The sequence below is a fragment of the Monodelphis domestica genome, chromosome 7, assembly GCF_027887165.1.
Source record: "Monodelphis domestica isolate mMonDom1 chromosome 7, mMonDom1.pri, whole genome shotgun sequence".
NCBI lineage: Eukaryota > Metazoa > Chordata > Mammalia > Didelphimorphia > Didelphidae > Monodelphis > Monodelphis domestica.
In genome coordinates, this window is record NC_077233.1 from 195445415 (window position 1) to 195458508 (window position 13094).

General features: G+C 39.5%; 1 pseudogene; it reads left to right on the forward strand.

Annotated features, from left to right (window-relative positions):
* The first annotated feature begins 10893 nt into the window (after positions 1–10893).
* On the forward strand, positions 10894–12742 carry LOC100021888 (transferrin receptor protein 1-like; annotated as a pseudogene).
* The last annotated feature ends 352 nt before the right edge of the window (positions 12743–13094 follow it).

A 13094-nucleotide genomic window follows, 5' to 3' on the forward strand; every position in this document is an offset into this window, starting at 1 on the left:
GTTGACAGAGTGTAAATGATTACTTAAGTATAGTTAGTAAATGCCTGATGCTGGATTTCAACTTAGGTTTTCCTGACTCTAGGATCAGCACTCTTCTCTTAAGGTTTCTTCCAGTTCTGACCTTATGCAGTGTTCCCTTCCCTTCCCTTCCCTTCCCTTCCCTTCCCTTCCCTTCCCTTCCCTTCCCTTCCCTTCCCTTCCCTTCCCTTCCCTTCCCTTCCCTTCCCTTCCCTTCCCTTCCCTTCCCTTCCCTTCCCTTCCCTTCCCTTCCCTTCCCTTCCCTTCCCTTCCCTTCCCTTCCCTTCCCTTCCCTTCCCTTCCCTTCCCTTCCCTTCCCTTCCCTTCCCTTCCCTTCCCTTCCCTTCCCTTCCCTTCCCTTCCCTTCCCTTCCCTTCCCTTCCCTTCCCTTCCCTTCCCTTCCCTTCCCTTCCCTTCCCTTCCCTTCCCTTCCCTTCCCTTCCCTTCCCTTCCCTTCCCTTCCCTTCCCTTCCCTTCCCTTCCCTTCCCTTCCCCATTACCTTCTTTCTTAGAATCAATACTGTGTATTGGTTCCAAGGTAGGAGAGTGATAAGGGCTAGGCAATGGGGGTTAAGTGACTTGCCCAAGGTCACACAGCTAGGAAATGTCTGAAGTCAGTTTGAGCCCAGGACATTTCCTTTCTACACCTGTCAATCCACTGAGCCACTTAGTTTCCCCCTCTATATTCCTTCCTACTACTCCATAGTGGTATTGTCATGCAGTTTTAAAATTCTATGGATTCTAAATCCATGGATTCTATGCCACTCTACTTGATCTTATTTGAATCAGACTAAAAGGATGAAACAAGCTCTTCCATAATGTTCTTATTGTTGTTCAGTCATTTTCAGTCATGTCTGACTCTTCGTGACCCCATTTGAGATTTTCTTGGTAAAGATACTGGAGTGATTTGCTATTTCTTTCTCTAATTATTTTACAGATGAGAAAGCTGAGGCAAACAATGTTAAGTGACTTGCCCAGGGTTACACAGTCAGTAAGTGTCTAAGGTTTTGAGGTCTGATTTGAACTCAAATCTTCTGGATTCTGGCTCTGGAATTCGATTCTCTGTACTAGCTAGCTGTTCTTACCCTACAACTTCATCAGCTAAAAGTTTCCTTTCACATTTTGGTCAGATTTTTGTTCATTCTTTACATTCTTCTATGTATAAGAAAAAAAGGCAAATGAAATTGAGACCTATTTTCCACTTCACAGATTAATGACTAAGTTGTCATGAACTTGTATAGACTAAGCCCCTAAAGACTAATGTGGAGGGGACAGTTGGGTAGCTCAGTGGATTGAGAGCCAGGCCTAGAGATGGGAGGTCCTAGGTTCAAATCTGGCCCCAGATACTTACCAGCTGTGTGACCCTGGGCAAGTCACTTAACCCCCATCGCCTTAAAAAAAAAGAGAGAGAGAGAGAGAGATTAATGTGGAAAGGAATTAAATTAATTGTAGTTTAATCTAGGCTGGCCTCAGAAATCTGATATAGCTCTTAAAAACAGTTAGACACAAATCTCCCAGTGATTATTATAGATTCATGGAGTCAAACTCTAATGGAAATGGGGGCCAATAGATTATACACAAGGATCCCTCTGGGCTGCATATTGACTTAGTTTAAAATGTAATGTTATCTATGTTTTATTATACATGTATTTTATTAAATATTTCCTAAGTACATTTTAATCTGGTTTGGACCTCAGGAGTATTGTGGGTCACTTGCAGCCTGTGGGCAGAATATTTCATGCCTCTAATGTAGATGACTTCTGAAGTTGATTCCTCAAAGACCTAAGTTACTTGGGGAGGGAAACAGGAAGACAGAGAGAGGGAGATAGTGAGGAAGGAGAGAGATGAATGGAATGGGGGGAGGAATATGGGGCGGAGAGATAGACAGATGACAGAGAGAGAGAGAGATAGACAGACAGAGACACAAAGAAAGAGACAGACAGACAGACAGACAGAGACAGAGAAAGGGAGGGAGAGAGACAGACAGACAGACAGAGACAGAGAGGGAGAGGGGGAGAGAGAGAGAGAGAGAGAGAGAGAGAGAGAGAGAGAGAGAGAGAGAGAGAGAGAGAGAGAGAGAGAGAGAGAGAGAGAGAGAGAGAGATGTGGCAGGGATTCTGTCCATAGAAGTTAATTGGTCCTCAGGTTTTGAGCATGAACCATTGATGCATTTCTTTGTCACTTGGCGGACACAGAAACAAACCTATGGAGAGCTGGGGTGCTGGAGGTTTTTCTGGAACTCTTACAGCCTTGCTGTAAGTCTTTCTGATTCGGAACTGCTGCCATGATGAATGTATAGGCAAATGGAAGCAACATTTCTGCTTTAGTAATTGTGAAAAGTATCATTTTAGGATATGTACCTCCCTAGAAGGAACAGATGGAGACCAAATGCAGATTGAAATGTACCATTCCTCACTTCATTTCCTCCATGAATTTTTCTTTAGTCTAAGCAATATACGACTTTTTTCTCTTGACAAACACAGAAAATGTATTATAGGATAATATATGTACAACCTTTATCATATTACCTGCCTTCTTGGGGAGAAGGAAAAAGTGGGAGGAAGAGATAATTTTTTTTTGCTAAATGTCAGAAAATAAATATTAATAATTGTTTTGATATGTAATTTGGAAATATAATTTTAATTGAAAAAACAACCCCCCCAAGAAGAAAGAAAAGTATTCTTTTTAAATCTTTTATTGCAAGTAAAGTAATTTTTAATTGCATCTTGTGGTTCATGAATTTTTTATTTCCTTCCAGTCCCTAGCCTGAATTGCTGGACTGGCCTGGCCTGACCTAGACCTAGTAAAGAACAGGGAATGGAGGTAGAGGCAGGAATGGAAAAGATTGATTGACGTACCTACCTCTAAAGCAGGGGCTCTAAATCATTTTTTTTTAAATCTAGACCTTTTTGGTGCAGTCTATGGGCCTCTTCTTGGAATAATTTTTTTAAATTTAATTTTAATTTAACTTTATAAAATTCAATTAAATTGAACTAAAACTTTTGAGACACCCATAGGATAATAAAGGAAGTCAATCACAAAATACAGTATCAAAATTAGTTACTAAATTTATTATTTATTTGATAATAAATCATTTAAATATAATTATCAAAATAATTATTCATCTTTTTAAATAAATAAACCCCAAATTAAAAACTCTTACTCTAAAAGGGCATAAGATCTTGAAAAAGATAACATAGGAGACAGAGCCAGGCACATAAATAGGTCCTGCTTATGGTTTTAGGAGGCTACAAAATTATGTACACTGCCGCCCAATAAACATAAGAGAGGTCTTGTCCAAGGCAAAGCAATTTCTTTGAAGTTGGGGGTTTATTGGAGATTGTTTTTATATTATTTAAATCTATGTATTTAGTGCAAGCTAAGGTTACTTCCTTTTGGCTGATTTTCCACCCCCTCACCTCTTTCTCCTGTTTTCTTAGTTTATATTGACAGACCTTAACATTTGTTGTTCTTGTTAGGAATTTCTTTCTGAACAGAACAGTACATTGTGTCTCTATGTAATTGCTTCTAAGTTTATGCTGTTGCTATGTGGTATTTCAGGACTGTGGGATCAAATATTCACATTTATTGTTTTGCTATGTATAATTGCAGGAACAAAATAATCAAAATGACTTAAAATTACTGTTGCAGCTAGGCCACCCAGTATATAGATTTTAAATTACTTAAATTTCTTCTTAGAGTACCCATGCTATTCTGGTGAGGAACCATGGGGTATGGTAGAAAGGGCAGACCTGAGTTCAAATCAAACTTTTTTTTTTAACCCTTACTTTCCACCTTAGAATCAATACTGTATATTGGTTCTAAGGTAGAAGAGTGGTAAGGGGTTATCAAATCACACTTCTAATGCTAACTTTGGATAATGGACAAATCATTTTAATACCCTTGGACCTCAGTTTCTTCTTCTATAAAACGAAGGGGTGGTTCTACAATGTCCCTAGATCTAAAGTCCATATTCATTGAAGAATGACTTAAAGGGTCAGAGACTGATTGAAAGAAAGGGAAAAGGTTAATAGGAATCCTCAGGGGATTGACAATTGATTTCATGGTCAATCTGAATTTTCAAGACCCTAAAGTCACAGTGTTAGAATGCTTACAAATATTAAAAAGGCAGATAGTTGGAATAGAAAATATAAAATGGTTCATCTGAGGCACCTATATGACTCAATGGGTAGAGTGCAAGACCCAGGGTCAGGAAGACCTGAGTTCAAATCCTGTCCCAGACACTGACTAGCTGTGTGATCCTGGGCAAGTCATTTAACTTTTGTGCCTTAATCCATGGGAGAACAAACCACTCCAGAGTTTTTGCTAAGAAAACCCTGTGCACAGTTTTGATATGCTATGGTGCACGGAATCACAAAGAGAAGGATCATCTGCTAAGTACCTGCCCCAAACATGCATGTGCTATTCCTTCACTCAACCTAACTGGTGCACTATATCACTGTGGGAATGAGTAGAATTATCTTTTAATGAATAGGAGGAGAAAATGAGGATAGACGAATGGCATTAAACTCACAATGCTTTTCTGCTTTGGTGAGTCCATAAAAATGTGCTCCACTCTCTAAATGGTAATGGAGAATCCTATTCAAACAGGTGCTTCTTTCACGATCCTGTCCAGTGAAGCCAGACAAAAAGCTAAGTAAAATGGAGCAAAGTCAATATTGTTTATCCAAAGTCACAGGGCTTTATGCAATGATAGGCTGCTCCAGAGTTGTAGTCAAGGTATGTAGTTGTGTTTATCACCTATGACTATATTAATGTTAATTTGTATATAATTGCAAAATATGTCGAATAATATTCCAGAATACCCCATGGGATGTGGTCAGGGAAGAATTGTAATTTTCAGAACTCGGAGATAGAACAAAAGTTTAAAGGAATTTTCTAACCCTAAGTCAAATGATTTTCTGGATCTTAGGACTTTGAAGAGAAAGAACTAAAAAAGAGAGAGAGCCTTAAATCTTATCCTGCAGGATTTGGGAAGTTTCTCCACTTTTTGTAGTGGCTTCTAGCCCTAGGCTCTTGACTAAAAGCATCTCACCTTTGCTAGAGCTTTCCAGTGAGTGCACCCCCAGCAGATGGCAGCAAAGAACTACCGAGGGCCATGAAACCATCGATGAGCTGAAACCCAGTAGATATTAGTGGAAACCAGTAAGGACACCTCTAGACCTCCCAGTGACATCACTAAAAATGTCGGCAGTGTTGGAATTAAAAGGGAGCTTCTGTTTTTTTGATATACGTGCACTCTAGGAGTGTTTCCTGGCCATGTAAGACCTTTAAATCTGTTTTTGGAATTCTTTCTTTTCTTTTTTTTAAACCCTCACCTTCTGTCTTGAAATCAATACCCTGAATTGATTCCAAAGCAGAAGAGTGGTAAGGTCTAGGCAATGGGGGCTAAGTGACTTGCCCAGGGTCACACAGCTGGGAAGTGTCTGAGGTCAGATTTGAACCTAGGACCTCTTGTCTCCATTCCTGGCTCTCAATCCACTGAGCTACCCAAATGCCCCTTGGAATTCTTTCTTTTCAAAGTTCCCCAGGGTTAGAAAACTGTCTGAAACCTATTCTTCTTACTTTATTTTCTCTGGGTACAGATAGATTAGACCTGGGATTTCACTGACTCAGAAAACTCCTCTCTGCTAATGTTAAGCAGAACCTTCTCTGTAAGAAGCATTGAGAGGTAAAAAGATTGGTCATACAGGCAGTATATGTCAGAACTTGAACTCAGACTTTCCTGACTTTGAAGCTGGCTTTCTAACCACTACTCTGCATTGACTCTTGATGTACTATGTTATTTGACTCAACTATTTTGCTTTGAACTAATGTGTTCTCTGGTTGGTTGGAGGCTTTGGGTAGGTGCTGACCCATAGAGGACCTCAAACCCCCAGGGCGGTGTCCTGGAGCCCATAGGGACCATGCATTGTCTCTTGAAGGTAGCATTTTGAAGTGTTAGTAGACGCGTGGGATTTGAAGAAATTATATTCTTTGAGAAAATGGGGAAGTCGATCCCCATAGTTCAGGGTTTTGAAACTAGAAGATGGGTATTAGAATAGTCAAAGAGCAAACACAAAATGATGTAAACAGATATAATTTGTCTACAGGCCATAAGTTATCTACAATTCCAGAATGTTTTTCTGGAGGCAACTGGTAGTATAGTGGATAAAATATTGGGTCTAGAGTCTGGAGGACTTGGATTTAAATCTGACCCCCCCCCCAATACTTACTAGTTGTGTAACCCTAAGGAAGTCACCTAACCTTAATTTGCCTCAATTTCCTCAATGGTAAAATAAGGATAATGATAAGGCTTTCTTCCCAGGGTTTTCAAATGAGACAATATTTGTAAAAGTATTTAGCACAGTACCTGGTGTATAACAGATGATATGTAAATATGAATCCCTTCTCCACCCCAGAGTATTTTTATTATGATGTCTCGTCATGGCATGGAGGTGATCCTTGGCTCTGTGCAGGATTTACCACACTGGGCAGGCTTTGACTATGGGTCCAGCTGAGAATTGTGTCTGTATATAAGTTAAAGAGGCTTATCACCTTTTTGGTCACATGATAAGATTTCAGGTTAGGCTGTAACATCTCTCAAAGATCATCTCTCCTAAGTAAAGGATTCTTACCCTTTTGGGGGTCATAGACTCCTTTGGTCTGGTGAAACCTATGAAACTTCTCAAAATAGTATTTTTAAATGCATAAAATAAAATACATAGGATTAACAAAAGAAAATGATATTAAAGTGCAATGATCAAAAACTGTTTAAATTCTCAGTGTCCTGGTTAAGAACTCATCTGCTCAATCACAGAGGAACTGCAATTTGCATTGTTGTGAATATCAACAACCAAAAAGAAGTAGTAATAATAATAATAATAATACTTACATGGAATGTTAAGGTTTGCAGAGTGCTTTATATATTTTTGCCAAAAAATATCTGTGAAGTGTTATTAACTCCAGTTTTCAAAGGGAGAAATTGAGGCTGAGAGAGATCAAGTAATTTATCAAAGGTTATTGAACTATTAAGGGTCTGAGGATTGGAAGCCAGTTCTTTCTGACCCCAAGACCAATGCTCTTATCTACTACAGTAACCGAATCACCAATCTTCCATTCAAAAAAGGACAATTCTAAAGATGGAAGAAACGTTAGAGCTCATATAGTCCAAAATGCTCAAATTACAAATAAAGTAGTTAAAGAAGGAAAGAAGGAAGGAGAGAGAGGAAAGGGGAGAAAAGATGGGAGGAAGGAAAGGAAAAAAGAGGAAGAGAGGAAATGAAGGAAAGAAAGAGAGAGAAGGAAGAAGAAAGGAACACAGGGGACTTTTTACCCATAGGATCAAGGAATATGAGAGCCATATCTAGAGTAACCAACTAGAGTAACCCGTACAGGAAGGAAGTCTTCCAAATAGAGGGGAAGATACTACTTCTATAGTGAAGCTAGTCATTCCTTAGTCCTTTCTCCTACCCTTCTCTCCACCTGACACAGTAGCTGAAGGCATCATTTGCTTCTGTCAAGTGTGATACCTTACTGGATTTGCATGCCTCACCCTCTCTACTAAATTAGACATGTGCATATTCAGCAAGGGAAGTGTCTAAGCAGACATCTAAAGCAGACAATTACATCCCTGGGTGAACATTTGGCAAAATGGTTCTCCTGCAGATCTGGAAAGCCTCCTATTTAATGCTATTTTTATTGGATGTACTAGCTGTCTGGCCATCATGTCTTTGCTGTCTCCTGATTAGGCAATGTATCCTGTTCTGGTTTGGTTTGTTTTCCCCATTGTATTTGAGTTGTCTTATCTCCGTGAGATTTTAAACAGAGCCATCAGAAAATATTTGAAACTAACAAGAAAGGCCAAGAACTTGAAGACTTCTCAGTATGTTTGGGGGGATGAGAAAAATAAGAAAATTGGAAATGAATTTGGCTCCTCCACACCTTTATCTGGTCTAAAATTTGTTCCAAGGAGCTTTACCTTTGTTTCTTAACTGCCTAAAGGGGGCAGGAGAGAACACATTTTCTCCCTTCTCAGCAATAGAGAATGTTTAGGTACAGCCAGAGACTTAAAAAAAAAAAAAGTATTTTAAAAAATGGATATATGGCTCTAAACCTCAGGCAGCACACTTAATAGGGAATTGGTAATAACTATAAGACTACTCAAGAAATGACGCAAAAGCACACACATGCAAAGACATAGAAATTGGCATGAATTAATCATTGCTACAGAGAACTATGTCTATAATGGGACTTGAAGGAGGCAGGAGGGGTTGATAAAATGAGGGAAATGATCCTACTTGTGCCCTCCACTGGCCTTCTTGTTTCTCATTTTTACAACTTCTCATTTCCAGTTTCTGTGCCTTTGCAAAGGCTGTGTCCCCACCTCACTGCCATGGCTAGCTCCTACTCCTCACCTCTGTGACCTCAAGTGCCACCTTCCACACAGAACCCTTTCTGAACTTCCCAACTGCAATGTGTCATCCCTCCTCCTGATGACTTTGTGCATGTAAATATCTATATCTTATCTTGTCTGTCTGTCTGTCTGTCTGTCTGTCTGTAGGTCTCTCTATCTATTGGTCTGTATGTCTGTATGTCTCTGTCTGTTGGTCTATCTATCTATCTAATCTAGCTATCTGTCTGCCTAATCTATCTGTCTAACCTATCTATCTGTCTGTCTGTCTAATCTATCATCTATCTATCCATCTATCTGTCTGTCTGTCTGTAGGTCTCTCTGTCTATCTATCGGTCTGTATGTCTCTGTTGGTCTATCTATCTATCTATCTATCTATCTATCTATCTATCTATCTATCTATCTATCTATCTATAGCTGTCTGTCTGCTGATCTATCTCCTTGTTTGTCTGTCAGATATCTATCTGTCTGTCTTTCTGTCTGTCAGTCTGTCTTTCTGTCTGGAAGCTAGGTGGCTCAGCAGATTGAGAGCCAGTCCTAGAGATGGGAGATCCTGGGTTCAAAGCTGACCTCAAATACTTCCTAGCTGAATGACCCTGGGTAAGTCACTTAATCACCATTGCCTAGCCCTTACCACTTATATGCCTTCTAAGATAGAAAGTAAAGGTATGTACACACACATATACACAGAAATACATGTAAATATAAATACACACATACACATATATGGGGATATATACTTATACACATATATAGGTATATACACATATTTATATACACACATATATGTATATTGAAAGCATCATGGGATCATAGAGTAGGAATAGCTTCTCTCCTTGAACCAGAGGGATCAAAATGACTCCAGAACTTTTGAACTCTTGCTCTGCTAGAAGAAACAAAATCATTTGGCCAACTAAAGTTTCTTACTAAAGAAGAATAAATAAAGTGCTATGGGGGAAAAAACAGTGCTGGGGAAAAATATAAGATTAGAACAAATATAAAAGTTCAGAAACTGATTCACTTAGGAGAAATGATATATTTCCCATCTTGTGATTTATTATTGAGTTTTCATATTATTCCTATTAAAGCAATAAAAACAGGAGAAATTCACTTAAATTTGTATATATTTTTCCATTTTAGGTAAAATTTAACTAGTAATTAATGATATACAAACAGGTAGGTGCCAGCATAAGCAGGTAGGCACTAACAATTCCTTTACTATATTTAACTCTTTTCTGATGCCAATTTTTAACTTACTTGCTCCAGATAAAATGTTATTCTTCTTATTTCCTGAATCCTACTTCTGCCAAGGAACTAAATTTGATGACATTTTATACATCTCTCTGATTTAGTTATGATATGAATTAGAGGTATGTTACCAAAGTTATTTGGTATTTTTAAAATGTTACTTTCTTAAATTCACAGACAACTGACTGAATGGATAGCTTAGCTCCACCGTTATTTTTACTGTTTCTTTTTGAAAGATGGATGGATGGATGGATGCTTATTGTGTCTATAAACACTCTACTCTTGTGTTGGTTATCCCAGAAACCATACAAAACACAGCCTTGAGGATAAGGACTGTCCACCCTGTAAATATACCCTCCCCTCAGATACGTAGAATAGTTTAATTCTCCTGACAAATTCTGGACTTTTGGAGAACAGACAATTTGTTCAAGGATATTTAACTATTTTCTTTGGGATTGTAGCAGCCTAACTAAGGTCCCGCTTGGAGCCTCTGGTATCTTAGCAACCTTGGACATTTGCTCCCAATCCCAGAACACCAGGTGTCAGTCAATAAAGCACTTGGAGAAAAGACACAACATTAATGAGACTATTTATGGGTGACTTGTATATGAAGTAAACAATGGCTATTATACCAAAGTAAAAATGTCAGAGAGAAGATATTTGTGAGGACACTGCTCTCAGCTCCAAGAATTCATTTCTCAAGATAGGAGGCAAGGACCTTCAGAGATGAGTTCATCCAACTGAGTCTGGGGCCATTTGTCTGGGGCCATTTGTCACTGCTCCCTGCATTATCTAATCTTCTCAGGACAGTCCCCTGTAAGAAAATACATACAGATATGTATACCAGGGAGAAAGGGGGGAGAGGCACAGATGAGAACCTCAAGATTTAGTAGTCTTGTGGAGACAAAACTGGCTGCAGATGATGAAGATAGATATGAACCAAAAAATGTATCCAAATGATGAAGATGATGGTGAAAGCAACATAGAGAATAATCATCCCCATGTTCCCAAAAGAAAAACCATTGGTGGAAACATCTGCTTTGGGATTATTGCGATTACAATCTTTTTTTTGGGGGGGGGGGGCTGGATTTATGGTTGGCTACTTGGATTAATGTAAACAACTAGAAACAAATGGTAAATGTTCAAGTAGTTCCAACGGAGAAACAGAGCAAACTGAGGAATTACTGACAGATGATTCACCAGGTGAAACAGTCATGAAACCTCAACCTACATTGTCTTGGAACGACCTCAAACAAATGTCAAAGAAACTGGATGCTGAAAAGCTTATTAACACAGTCAGGACTCTGATTGAGAAATATTCTTCTCATGAAGCTGGATCTAAAGAAGATGAGATCTTTGGATATTTTATTAATCTGCAATTTAGGAAATGGACAAAGTCTGGAAAGATAAACACTATGTTAAATTAAAATCCAAGAGCAGTAGTGCTCAGAACTTAGTGAGCATATTGGATGGGAGCAATGAGCCTATGGAAATGAATGGTTATGTGGCATTCAGTGACAATTTAACAGCAAATAGTATGCTAATTTATGCTAATTATGACTCAAAAAATGACTGAGCAACTAAAATCACAACAGGTTACCATTGATGGATCCTTGGTATTAGTTAGAGCTGGGAAACTTTCTTTTGCAGAGAAGCCTACAATGCAGCTGGTGTCTTGATCTACCTTGCTCATGTTGACTATGATATCCTTGATGCTCTTTGGGCATGCTCATTTAGGAACAGGTGCTCCCTTTACACCTGGATTCCTTTCCTTCAACCACACTCAATTCCCACCATCACAGTTATCAGGATTACCTACTATTCCTGTCCAAACAATCTCTACATCACAGGTGGTGAAACTCTTCAGTAAAATGGATGGTGCTGACTGCCCCTGAGGCTGGGATAAGGATAGTAAATATAAGATAAGCCCAAGAGTGAATGTGAGGCTGTCAACAATGTATTAGAAGAAAAACAACTTCTCGATATTTTTGGAGTTGTCAAAGGTATTGATGAACCAGATCACTATGTTGTCATAGGGGTCCAGAGGGATGCCTGGGCCCTGGGGCTGCCAAATCTCTGGTGGGGACATCTCTTCTTCTAGAGGTTGCTCGTGCTTATTCTGATTTGGTGAAAGATGGGTATAAACCCAGAAGAAGTATTGTCTTTGCCGGCTGGACTGGTAGAGAATTTGGAGCTGTTGGTGCCCCTGAATGGCTAGAGGGTTTACCTTTCCACATTGCATCAAAAGGCCATCACGCACATAAACCTGGATACTGCAGTACTTAGTTCAAGTAACTTCAAAGTTTTTGCCAGTCCATTGTTGTATACGCTCATTGAGAAGACCACGAAAGACGTGAACCATCCAGTTACAGGAGCAGCTCTCTTCAGAGACACTCCCTGGACCAGTGAGGTGGGACCACTTACATTGGATAATGCTACTTATCCTTTTCTTGCTTATTCTGGAATCCCATCAGTTTCATTTTGGTTTTGGGAGAATAAGGCTTATCAGTACTTGGGCACCAGCTTGGATTCTTATAATGAACTGATAAAAAGTATTCCTAAACTGAAAAAAACTGATGCATGGATCTGAAGAAGTGACTAGCTAAATGGTGTTTAGGCTCACATGTGGCCATGAGTTGTACCTAAACTATGAAAGGTACCATGAAGAAGTATTCAGTTTTGTAAAGAAACTTGTGCCTTACATGACAAATTTAAAGGAAATGAATCTGAGTTTGCAGTGACTCTGCTCTGCTCATGGTGACTTTAGCAGGGCTTCTTGTGACCTGACAAATGACCTATATTGTACAGATGCTGCCAACAGACTCGTTAATAGAGAAATCAATGACCATATCATGAAAGTGGAATCCAGCTTCCTTTCTCCCTATGTCTCTCCAAAGGAAAGTCCTTTTCGACATATCTTTTGGGGATCTGGCTCTCGTCCTCTTTCAGCTTTGTTAGATCATATACGGCTTCGGAAACCAGTTAGCCCTTGCTACCTGGACCATTCAAGGGGCTGCAAATGCACCTGCTGGTAATATTTGGGACATAGACAATGGATTTTAGATAAAATTCCCACACCCCGACTTCCTTTGTTCTGCCAACATACAAAAGCAGGGTATCTACCCTGCTACCCAGAGGTCTCTACCCCAGAAGCCCATAGGCAAGAGATACTTCCTTAGAGTTAGACCTGGCAGAAGACAATACTGGGAAGTCATGCAAACTCATAGAGCAGAATGAGAAGGGAGAATATTCCCAAACCACCAGAGGTAAAGAGTCTCCTAGGCCCTCCAGTTTGCTTAAATCTAGCCTCCAAACACTGCCTATCTAGCCTGCTACAAAAACTTGCCCCATATGCCAAGTCAGGCATTTCCAACTCAAACAAATCGCCAGCGTCAGAGTCATCCCTGTCACAGGA